At 47.3% G+C, this 12,527-nt stretch overlaps 2 protein-coding genes across 2 annotated transcripts in view; one reads left to right on the top strand and one right to left on the bottom strand.

The window, feature by feature from the left end:
• LOC144805601 (uncharacterized) overlaps nucleotides 1–3,315 on the bottom strand; it is a 69,244-nt gene extending 65,929 nt beyond the window's left edge. Inside the window, exon 1 of the mRNA XM_078672126.1 lies at nucleotides 3,298–3,315. The gene's annotated coding sequence lies outside the window, so the exon portion shown is untranslated. The remainder of the gene's footprint in view (nucleotides 1–3,297) is intronic.
• A 6,571-nt stretch (nucleotides 3,316–9,886) lies between these two features.
• LOC144805624 (uncharacterized) overlaps nucleotides 9,887–12,527 on the top strand; it is a 60,387-nt gene continuing 57,746 nt past the window's right edge. Inside the window, exon 1 of the mRNA XM_078672147.1 lies at nucleotides 9,887–10,006. The gene's annotated coding sequence lies outside the window, so the exon portion shown is untranslated. The remainder of the gene's footprint in view (nucleotides 10,007–12,527) is intronic.

The following is a 12,527-nucleotide window of genomic DNA, read 5'->3' as shown; positions in this document are numbered from 1 at the left end:
AACCTAAACTGGAACTATTTAAGTACTGTGAAGTCATTTTCAAGTAATTGAAAGCATTTTCAGTACTGTCCATTATATTTAGGCACTGTGGCAACATTTTAAAGAGTAACTGGAAACACGTCTGAAGCACAAAGCCTTAAGCCTGCTTGAAAGTTTCTATACATAAAAGGAATATATTTTTACAAAACTACAGTCTTGTGTCCCTGTGTGGGGGTTGGTGATTTATTGTGTGTGTTGCACTAAATGCTTAACCGTATGTGCTCTGGAGTTTAGCCTTGTCTGCTTGCGCCACGCCGCCTAGAGAGTGAGCAGGGGTTAATTCTAGGAGTAGGCCTTTGCCCTGACTTAGAGGAGAGGGTCCCTGCTTGTCACAAGTGAATACTTGCACCAACCAGAGACCCCTAATTCTAACAATGGTGAAAGGAATCCTCCAAGCGGTTTGATGGGTCAACTCAAAGCAAGGATGCATGGGTGGGTAAATGACAAATGTATGTTGGTGAAAGGTTTGTTGAGAATGATAGCCACGTTTGGATGGATGGATGGTATTCAATCATAGGTGGAGACTGGATGAAGAGAATGTAAAACATAAACCGTGCCGGAGTAGCAAAGACAAGGGTGCTAAAATAATGCTAGAAGAACAATGCATTTATAAATGGAAAAATCCATGGGGAGAAGACTAAACAAGGAATGTTTTTGTTTATCAAGGTTTTTGTTAAAATGTTTGAGGTTGTATTTAGGACTACTGCCTTGACTCACAGTAGTTTCCAAGCAAAACATATATATTATGAACCCACCCTTCATTAGTCACCTCCCTCCGAGGCCCACTCCCTACTAAGCATGGGCGGAAAATCCGTTCCGCTCGCGTATTTTGCGAATTTTCGGTAAATTCGCGATCCGCGAACTCCCGTGAATTTGCCGCGAATTCGCAAATCCGCGAGCGGCTTATCCGGGCCCGGGGCAAAAGTTGAAGCCTGGCCTGTTGTAACTATTTTACGATGTCGCCGGCAAGCTGCCGGCGCCATCCTAAAATAGTTACTAAGTTAGCTTCAACAGGAAGCTATAATAGATCAAATAAAGCAGGTGCTCGATTTTATCTATTAGAGCTTCCTGTTGAAGCTAATTTAGTAACTATTTTAGGATGGCGCTGGCAGCTTGCCGGCGCCATCGTACAATAATTACAACAGGCCAGGCAGGTGTGCCTTCTTCCCAAATCTACCGTCGGAAATCAGCTGTGATGCTGGACAGAGGCCTTTGCATCCTTGACTTTCAGGAGCGCAATCCCTTTGCTGTTCCTGTGACCAGGAGTGTCTGTCTCTTCATCTACTGCTCTGATCGGTCTAAGACCTTTTATCCACACAAGAGGCATGTGCACTCGCATGGAAGCCCCGCCCACACACTCGCGGTGTGCACCGTCTTCCCGCCATTGACCCACTATGATGGACAGCTCACCTAAGGGACCCCTGCGCCCTTCGGGGCGATTGCATATTAACACACACATGGTCGCTGGAACTAGTTGGAGCTCAAATGCAGTCACTCATTCATCAGCCCAAAAAACAATCGTGCTCGTCATCGAGGCTGGGCAGGTGTGCCTTCTTCCCAAATCTACCGTTGGAAATCAGCTGTGATGCTGGACAGAGGCCTTTGCATCCTTGACTTTCAGGAGCGCAATCCCTTTGCTGTTCCTGTGACCAGGAGGGTCTGTCTCTTCATCATGTGTACCTTTTAAACACACAAGAGGCATGTGCACTCGCATGGAAGCCCCGCCCCAAATCCGCGGATCCCCAAATACGCAAAATCCGCCGATTTTGCGGATCCACGATCCGCAAATCCGCGAATCGTGGATCCGCAAAATCCGCCCATGCTTAATCCCTACAAATGGGATTTTACGACAGTGTCAGCCATGGGTGGCCTATCGGCTGTATGGTTACAACAATTACAATACCAGTACCTCACGTAGCGTTGTGACGTTTATCATCATTCATATTAGTAACTATTCATCTGCCTTGTTGTAGACTAGTCAGGGCGAAAGTGAAATTGATCATTTGCCATTTAACAGAGCCTGGCCATAATAGAAAATGAGATAATTGTGTAGTACAGCTGCCCCACCTGCAGACAGTAGTAAGGTATCGCAAGTCTGCGACAAGAGCATGTCTGTCTATGGCGCAAGCCGAGCTGGCATGCCTACAAGATTAATTTAGCTAAACATGAGAGAGAGAATAAGAATGCTTGTCTACTCCATCAGCCGCTGATATTGGGCCCTGATGGCCTCCAGCTGCCTTTTGCCAGGTCCTGGTTGCTCTCTCTGGCCTGTCAGATGGTGAATTGGCAGGAGTAGCTATATCAAGAAAGAAAAAGACAAATTGTAACCAATACTCTTAGCAAAACAGTAACATATAAAATGTTATAGTGGCACAGTAGCACTAGCAGCACATAACATGTGTGGTATCCTCGATTCCTCGGCCCCCAAGATGTGGATGTGATTAGAGTTTCAGGTATCAAGGCCCAATATCAGCGGCTGGTGGCCCAGGAAGAAGTAGAGGAGGCGGCAGCCGCTGCAGCCTCTAATGCCCCAGGCCCCCGCCAGGCCCCAGTAGTGGCTTCGGTGGTCCGGCAGCCGCCCGCTGCCATTCTTCAACCATTGCTGCTCACCCTGTACACTTCGAGCCTTTCTGCACTGCATGCTCCGGACGTTTGCGCGCCTGGAAAGCCGGATAAAGGAGCGTTTGGACCAGCTGGAGAGGAAGATCCGACTCCTAGCCCGCCGCTGGGCCTCAGTCTCTTGCCCCTTTTTTAAATTGTTTGTTGGGTGGATGGGACCTGTTGGGGAGAGGGTGGGAATGTGGGAGTTGGGGAAATTGGATTGGGTTTTTTGGAATCATTTTTTATGGACATTTGTTTGGACAATTTGGATTTTGGAGTTTCGTTGGACATTGGTTGGGGTTAGGGAGAGGGGTGGGTCAGGTGTTGTGAGCTTTTCTTCTAGTTTATATTTGTTAGGGAATACATTCTTAGTTTACATATGATATAAATCTTTTTTGGAGAGGGTTACTCTTTTACTTTGCACTGTTTCCTTTGACGCAGGGCCACAGCCAGTTTTTTAAATCTGCCGATAGTGTAACACAACAACAGATAGTTGCGGCACCCTCACTTGTCCTCCTACTCTCTCCTCCTAGTCTGTGCAGTCTGCAACTATATAAAGCCCTGTGGACTCGGAAGGGGTGTGGGTGTGTGAATTTATTTTCACAGTTTATACAGATTATTGCATCTTCAATGAATCCCCCACAGTTCTTCTCTTACCTGTGATCAGGCGAAGCGATAGCTGCATGGTGATGGTTTGGTTTCCAAAGGGGCCATTGTGGTGGTGATAGTAGACAGTAGCAGCAGCATGCTAGCGGACTAGTCGAATACTAGTGAAGCAGTAAGCACCAGATCCTGCACCGAGGCTTCACTCCCTCCTAGCCGAACTCAAACTGTAGGATGAGGAATGAATATTGATCGCAGGGACTAATTAAATTGACATATTTAAAACTGACTTAATGCCGTTTTATTAGGTTTTACACCTCCGGGCAAAGTAGAATGAAGACGCACTCACTCTAGGCATCCTTTTATTTGTTCAATTAATGGCAATTCAGGTAAAGCCGTTTTATATGCAAGTTTTGACACAAAAATAATGAGAGAGCCACCTGAGGGAGACTAGAGTGTGACTAGTAGTACAGTTCACGAGAAGAAGACTGCCAAACCAGAAACCATGATAAGCAATGCTAAAGTAACATAAATCAGAATGGTGGGCTAGTACAAGTTACAAACTGAAGTCGAGATGAGCTGTGAAGTGGACAAGCGTAACCTTTAGTGCTGGAAGGAGTATGATGCTCTCAATTAATATGGATTATGTTCCTCTGGAAAATCTTGAATATCGAATACTGGTGGGTGGGCAATCTAATACATATAATATTGCCAGTGTGGGCTATATACTTATAGCAGAAGAAGGTCCTCGTCCCGCCTTGAGTTGGTGTTGCTTTCACCACATCCGCCCCAGCAAATGTGTGATTAATTAATTATGTAAATTCGATTTAGTCACACCTCAATAAATCACACAGCCGGGAGGAAGATGGTTAGGGGTTCAATGAACGGATGGAAAGTGGGATTTGAAGGAAAGGTTTGACAAAGATAAACATTACACATGGACAACCCATTCATCTTGCCAGCCGAGCATCATAAATCTGTAATGGGAGGAAAAGGAAATGCATGCATGATGATGAGTTCTTGACTAGTACAGATATATCAAATTGTCGATCTGTTCTGCAGTAAATAGTTCAGTTAAGCTTACACAAAAGATCCCTTCCTAACAGGCAGATTGGGCTTGAGTCGCATACCACAAACTGATGCCTATCTCGGAAAGTCCCTTTTCTCACAGGGATCGGCTCAGTCAAAAGGTTTGTCATTTTCTTGTTTGCTACTCCTACAACTTGCATTGATTGTTTCGGGAGGGGTAGGTTGGGAACTACTGCAGATCTAACAGTAGAACGGGTATCACCAGTGTCAACCAAAAAGGTGGTAGGATGCCCGTCAATGTCAGCTTCTACAAACGGTCACCTCTGGTCTACCTCCTAGACTGCCCCAAGAGTGCAGTCTTCCTCCCCCCTCAGGCACCGTCATACCAACGAGTCAGGACTGTACTCGTCAAGCCCATCAATGAGAGACATCTGCTGGTATGTCCGAGTCCCTTGCGGGATTCTCGGTGGCTGGGGAACCTGCGCTTGTGGAACCAATGTCCTCCCTTTCATCGATCTTGGCTTTGTCACAGTATTAATCATTTCAGGCACCTGCACTGTCTCTCCCTCCTGCTGCAACTGATTTGCTGGGTTCAATGGACACTCGCATTTCCAATGCCCGATTTGGGGCCATATGTAGGTGGCCAAATACATGCCCTAAGGGCATGTATGTGTGCCACATGGCACACAAGCCAGAATCAGGGGTGCAACAGGGTGTCAAAGTGACACCCTGTCCCCCTTGAGAAATCGGTAATTTTACTGAATCGGTATTTACCGATTCGGTAATTGCCATTGATTCCTATGGTAAATACTGATTCGGTAATTACCGAATCTTACCGATTCGGTAATTGTTACTGAATAATTACCTACATGGCATTTACCGATTTGTAAATACCGAATCGGTAACATTCGGTATTTACGATTCGGTAACTGCCATTTACCTACATATGGCCCTTGGTGACAAAGATGACATGCATTTGTCTTCTTCAGTGTCGCCACATCCATTCCCGTTTTGGGGTCTACTTGTTTTCCCTTTCCCTGATCCTGACCATTCTGTGCTCCTCCCTGATTACTTCCCTGTTTTCTCCCTAATGTTACTCCACTTGGCTGCTTCTGGAGTCCCTTATCAGCAGCTTGCATCTGGACTAACATCAGCTTATCTTTAAGCTTTCTATGTTTCGAGTCCACCTCATCACTGCAATACCTGGCATATCGCAGTATCTCATCCACTGGCTTGTTCTGCCAACAGATCAAATGCTGCTGAATAATAAGTCTAATCTCTTGTCTCAGACCCAAACCAAACTTTGAAATGAACTGTCCCATGTCTTTAGGGTCTAACGTATCTAACCCACTGTACTGTTTAAAGACTTGCGAAAGTCTTTCATAATACTCATGTACCGTCCCCTTCGGCTCCTGAACCGTTCGATCTATCTTGACCCAATCAATGTCCTGTGGCGCTACCTTGGACTTCAGCCATGTGATCATCTGTTCAAACTTCTTCATGACAATAGGCGAAGGACCATTTGTAACAGAATCCCTAACTGGTTTATAAGTAGGCCAATCAATAGCAACTTTACAAGCTGCCCACAAATCGCTCGGAACTTCAATGTCAAACAGCGTATTCATATCAAACCACAACAAATTTGAGATCTTAACATAGCGATCAACCTGTTTGTACCATTCAACTGGTTTCTCCCTCAACTTAGGGAAGTCATTTATGAACGCTGCTAAGTCACCTCTACTCCAAGGCACATACCTTCTACTAGCTTCCTCCCGCAAAGGGTAATTCTGTACTCCCAACACTCCCCCTCCCGGAGGTGGTGTCTCTCCTACGCTCTTTTTAGCACTCTTCTTTTTGGACCATCTTTCTTCCCACTTTTCGAGCATTTTCCATGCGCGTATCCCTATAATCAGTTCCCGAATGTCCTTAATCCAATGACCCTCTTCTTTTCCAGTTCCTGCTCACTGTATTGCAACATGTTACCCCCTTGTAACATCTTTGATTTGGACAAATCCACCTTGTACCTCTTCGCTAAGGCAGACATTTTCTCATGTGCCCAACTTGTGCCCACCTTGCCTTTCGAGTCACATCCTTTGCTACAAACAATAACTCATCTGGTTCATAATGCTCCACTCTCTCCAGAGGTAAGTTTCCTTCGATTATCTCATCTACCTCTGCTTTCAGTCTCACTACATCCAGCATCTTTGCCCTCATGTCCGCTTTCAGAGTCCCTCTACTAGATGCACCATTCAATTCTTCGCTTCCACTGCTCTGTTCTCTACACCTATTCCCTTCGGCTGTATCCATAAGGACTGGTTTGTTCCCTTCGCTTCCATGATCCCAACTTACTGTCATCCTGTCATTCCGATTCCTCACGGGTGGCTCCCACATTCTTAGGTCTGATCTCGAATCGGCAAGGGATCTCGGCCCAGCCGTCCTTATCTCCATCTGTCCCCTTGATGAGTCTTCAGTGACTGGCAATGGTGTACTCAATTCGCTGGGTCTCGGCAATTGAGCTATCACGCTCACTGTGCCATTCCCTTCAGAGCTAGTTCTCTCTCCTATTACTGACTGTGATGAATTTCCATTTCTCACCTGATCTGGATCGCATACTGACACTATGGGACCAATGGTGGCATTTTAGAGTCCTAAAGTTAGGAGTCCTAACTTTAGGACTCCTAAATGCCTTCTGTGAATACTGAAAGTCTTAAAGTTAGGCTTTTTCTCAGTTTAGGAGTCCTAAAGTTAGGACTCCTAACTTTAGGACTCCTAAATGACTTCTGTGTATACGAAATGAGTAAGTGCCTACTGTGAATACCAAAATGGTCGTAAGTTTAGGATTTTGTCTTAAGTTAGTTCTGTGAATCGGGCCCACTGTTCTTGGAAATGGGCCGCTACACCCGCTCTAGTAAAAGTACTGGGCTGGTCCGTTAACTCTGGTATTTCAGGGTGATATATTAGATGAACCTCTCGCAACGGAAACTGAGATACCAAGGTGGGACTCTTCTCATGCAACCTGCCCCTATACACAATTAACGTTGTGATTTTCTCAAAAACTTGGCCAGGCTCCATACCGCCAGCATACACGCCCTTATCTTGGATCAACCTCCCGACTATCATTAAATAAGGTAGTGCCTTCTACCAGTTCTAGAAGTATAGCTATGAATAATAAATCCAATTTACCTTTACAAAGTCAACAGGTGCCTATGTCTTTTATATCTGGTGCACTTATGAGAAATTTGTTTGTATTGATAATTCTTGCAGATTAGATGTATGCATAAAATTGAAAAAAAACGTGAATATTTTTAGACTTTATTGCTCGACAAATAAGTCCAGGACCAACTGTTTTTGTACCACTTGATACCAAGGTCCACGGATATTTATTGGGTTACCCCGTTAAGTTATAATGGAATGTAAAACATGAGGCCGGTATTTTTCTCTGGGAAAGGTGGCAACCCTATTTCTGCTCCAGGACCCAGATTCTCTCTCCAACATAGTGCGAGTCTGCATTTACGTAGCTTGAGTTTCCCTCTTTTGATCAAACTGGAAAACTTGCCAAGTCACAAAGCGATTTCTATGTTCTTTCAACATAAAAGCACCAATAGTATTTCTTACCAGCATAAACGTCACTTTTACTGCTCACAAAACCTGGCTTTACATCTTTAAAATATTAGTGTATTGTGTACATTTTTATATGTGTGAATTAATCTTCTATCAGGGATAGCTGTTACGGGACAAGAGGCCCTGACAGTTCGGACACATACACAAACATAGTTGGTAAAAACAAATCTTTTCTCAGCCCCTTCAAATTATGACTCATAGAGCTGGGCGGTCACACTTAGAAGAGCACCACACACATCTCACAGACAAACACACACACAGACACACACAGAGACAGACACACACACACGCACACACAGACACACACACGCAGACACGCACACACACATACACACACACACACAGACAGACACACACACGCACACACAGACAGACACACACACGCACACACACACATACACACGCACACACAGACACACACGCACAGACACGCACACACAGACTGACACACACACGCACACAGACATACACACAGACACGCTCACACACACACACACGCACACACAGACACACACACACAGACACGCACACACAGACAGACACACACACAGACACGCACACACAGACACGCACACACACACACGCACACACAGACACACACACACGCACACAGACACACACACGCACACACGCACACACACACACAGACACACACACAGACACACACAGGCACACAGACACACACACGTGCACACCCAGACACGCACACACAGACACGCACACACACACAGACACACACACACAGAGACATGCACACACACACAGGTGTGCAGCTCTGGTCCCTGCTTTTTCTCAGAGAAGCCAGTCTCATGCACAGACCTCGATGCACAAGAAACAAAAACTAAAATTTTAAAGAGCTAAGGATGCGCGAGATTACACAGAATTAAATCCCCTTGAGTGACATTTCTCAAAAGTAGTCGAAGATGGACCCTGTTTGGTGTTTGCTTAAGAAACCAGGAAGTAGAAGTTTTCTGACTGTGAGTGTCTTAACACCCACGTCTGTGTCTTTGCCGGCGCCAATGCTTGTTTCTCATATGAGACCCTGTCATGGACTCAAACAGCCATGTCTGTTTCTTTGCAGGCGCCAATGCTTGTTTCCCATAACACCCATGTCTGTGTGTTTACAGGCACCAATGCTTGTTTCCTATAACACCCACGTCTGTGTGTTTACAGGCGCCAATGCTTGTTTCCCATAACACCCATGTATGTGTGTTTGCAGGCGCCAATGCTTGTTTCCCATAACACCCATGTCTGTGTGTTTACAGGCGCCAATGGTTGTTTCCCATAACACCCATGTCTGTGTCTTTACAGGCCCCAATGCTTGCTTCCCATAACACCCATGTCTGTGTGTTTACAGGTGCCATTGCTTGTTTCCCATAACACCCATGTCTGTGTGTTTACAGGCGCCAATGCTTGTTTCCCATAACACCCATGGCTGTGTGTTTGCAGGCGCCAATGCTTGTTTCCCATAACACCCATGTCTGTGTGTTTACAGGCGCCAATGCTTGTTTCCCTGCAGGACCTGGAGGCGGCGGTTCCGTCATCGGCCACCAGAGGGCGGTCCTCGCCTGCTGATGAATCCACTGAGCTGCACATGGGATGAAAGGAAAAGGGTTTCCTCTTCTGGGTCAGCGGCGGCAGAGACAGCACTAGCAGTGTTGACAACACTTCCTGGCTCTCCTGGTGTGTGCAGCCTGCTGCAGAGGAGGAACGAGCCCTGTCTGTCTGTGCAACGACCTTCATCTACAGACCCCCCCAGACCCCAGATCTGCACTTGCCCCCCCTCAGACCCCAGATCTGCCCCCTCAGACCCCAGATCTGCCCCTGCCCCCCCCTCAGACCCCAAATCTGCCTCTGCCCCCCCTCAGACTCCAGATCAGCCCTCCTCAGACCCCAGATCTGCCCCCCAACACCCCAGATTTGCCCCTGCCGCCCCCTCAGATCCCAGATCTGCCCCTGCCACCCCTCAGACTCCAGATCAGCCCCTGCTCCCCCCTCAGACCCCAGATCTGCCCCTGCCGCCCCTAAGACCCCAGATCTGCCCCCCCCCGCCCCCCACAGACCCCCAGGAGGAGGAGAGAGCCTGGACACGTCTGCACAGGTCTCTGCTCAGGTAGGAGATTGTCAGCACCTTCTGCTGTGTTTGTAGAAATAGACTGAATAATCCTGGAGGGAATCTCTGCAGGAGCCGGGCTGAGCTGGGCTCTTCTATCCAGGGCTCCTGGGGCTGAGCTAGGCTCTTCTATCCGGGGGCCCCTGGGGCTGAGCTGTCTATCCGGGGGCCCTGGGGCTGAGCTCGGCTCTTCTATCTGGGGCCCCTGGGGCTGAGCTCGGCTCTTCTATCCAGAGCCCCTGGGGCTGGGCTGGGCTCTCCAATCCGGGGCCCCTGGGGTTGAGCTGGGCTCTTCTTTCCGGGGCCCCTTGGTTTGAGCTGGGCTCTTCTATCCGGGGCCCCTGGGGTTGAGCTGGGCTCTTCTATCCGGGGCCCCTGGGGTTGAGCTGGGCTCTTCTATCCGGGGCCCCTGGGGCTGAGCAGGGCTCTTCTATCTGGGGGTCCTGGGGCTGAGCTGGGCTCTTCTATCCGGTGGAACCTGGAGCTGATCTGGGCTCTTCTATCCGGGACCCCTGGGGCTGAGCTGGGCTCTTCTATCTGGGGGGCCCTGGGGCTGAGCTCGGCTCTTCTATCTGGGGACCCCGGGTCTGAGCTGAGCTCTTTTATCCGGGCTGTTCTTGCCTTAGTACATCAGGTAGAACCGCCCATGATGGCGTGCCATGGGTAGTACGGTTGATACTTCATCTCATTCCTAGATCTAGGGCTGGTGCAGCCTTGTACTCATTTGTTCTTGCCTTAGTACATCGGGTAGTACCGCCCATGACGGCGTGCCATGGGTAATACGGTTGATACTTCATCTCATTCCTAGATCTCTAGAGGGTGCAGCCTTGTACTCATTTGTACTTTTCTTAGTACATCGGGTAGTACAGCCCATGAGGCCGTGCCATGGGTAGTACGATTGATACCTCATCTCATTCCTAGATCTCGGGAGGGTGCAGCCTTGTACTCATTTGTACTTTCCTTAGTACATCAGGTAGTACCACCAATGAGGGTGTGCCTTGCGTAGCTGTGTAGATACTTTCTAGGTGTTGTACATCGGGTAGTACAGCCCATGGCGGCGTGCCATGGGTAGTACGTTTGATACCTCATCTCATTCCTAGATCTAGGGAGAGTGCAGCCTTGTACTCATTTGTACTTTCCTTAGTACATCAGGTAGTACCACCAATGAGGGTGTGCCTTGCGTAGCTGTGTAGATACTTTCTAGGTGTTGTACGCCTCTGAAGATGGCACCATTCCAAGGGGACGTCTCATCGCCACAATGCTACTCCTCTGGTTGGTGTTGCAAGCGATCCAGAAGGCAGTTTTGTTGCTTTTTACGGGCACTTTGCCCGTAGTGGCGCTTATAGTCCATGGACAGATTGCTTGTATGGAACCCTGTGTCTGTGGTACAGGTCCCACTCGAACCGCTCTGCCTGCTTTGTTCTGCAATACATACTGTCCGAGTCACCTATATAGGACACTGTTTGTACCGAGCCAGTATGGTATCAGGTGATCCCGCTTTAGGGAACCCTGTCTGAAATTTTGAGGTATGTGGGGGCTAAGTGACCAACAAACCAATCTTGTGAACTGGACGGGTGAAAGGGTCCACCGGGTCGTGATATGCTTGGGGCTGAGTAGGAACGGCTGCATCTTTGTAGGAGTGGAAAGCGTAGTACCGGCATCTATAGGACCAAAGTTCACCCATGAATAAAACATTTCAAAGGTATACACTGCATGTGCATGTACAACAAATGCTACTGCCCCCCTGTGCTCAATGTTGCCTATGTCTTCACAATGTTGTGTAACTTCTGCCCTGTGATTGACTCCGATCAAACCAGGAGCTTCATGTTTAAAGAACCCTTTCAACTAACGAAAGATCCAATGTGCAAATACCACAGATTTGTTTGGAATAGTAGTTTTGTGCTGAAAAATTCCCCTAATGGTCCGCTCTGGAAAACAAATCTACCTGAAATGTTTGTTAACTGCTCACATTGACCCCTTAAATTCTAGCCCTTCTCTCTCCCCTCCCCCACGTGCTGAGCACTTTCTTTTAACGTATTTTGGGTAGTTTGTGCTTAGGGTACATAACTTTTTTTCACAAAAGGTACCCATGGCAAATTTGGCACCCTCTTATGTCTAACATACAGGGGATTGTAAAGGTACCCAGGGGTTTTGGATTCCCCTGGAGGGGACCCAGAAAATAGGCAAAATATAGCAACATTTTTACATTTTTTGAAAAAATAGGGAAAAAGTGCTCCAGAGAAAACTGTTTTTTTCCTATAAAATACATTGTTGTACATTTGCTGTGCTAAGGTCACCATCTTCCCAGCATGTAGGGACAAACACAGTTTTTTTTACAGCAGTTTTAACCCATTTTGCCTATTTTTTATGCTCTCCACTTTCTTCCAGTTTTTGGTGTAATCCACTGTGAAACCCGGGGGGGGGGGTCCAGGAAAGCTGCAGATTTATGAAAGTAGACACAACTCAGAATTCAGAAAGGGGTCATATGTGTAGATCCCTCAAGATTACTGTTGAAATAACA

The sequence above is a fragment of the Lissotriton helveticus genome (assembly GCF_964261635.1).
Source record: "Lissotriton helveticus chromosome 1_1 unlocalized genomic scaffold, aLisHel1.1 SUPER_1_unloc_16, whole genome shotgun sequence".
NCBI lineage: Eukaryota > Metazoa > Chordata > Amphibia > Caudata > Salamandridae > Lissotriton > Lissotriton helveticus.
Note: the sequence above shows the minus strand (reverse complement) of the source record. Positions and strands in the feature narration are given on the sequence as shown.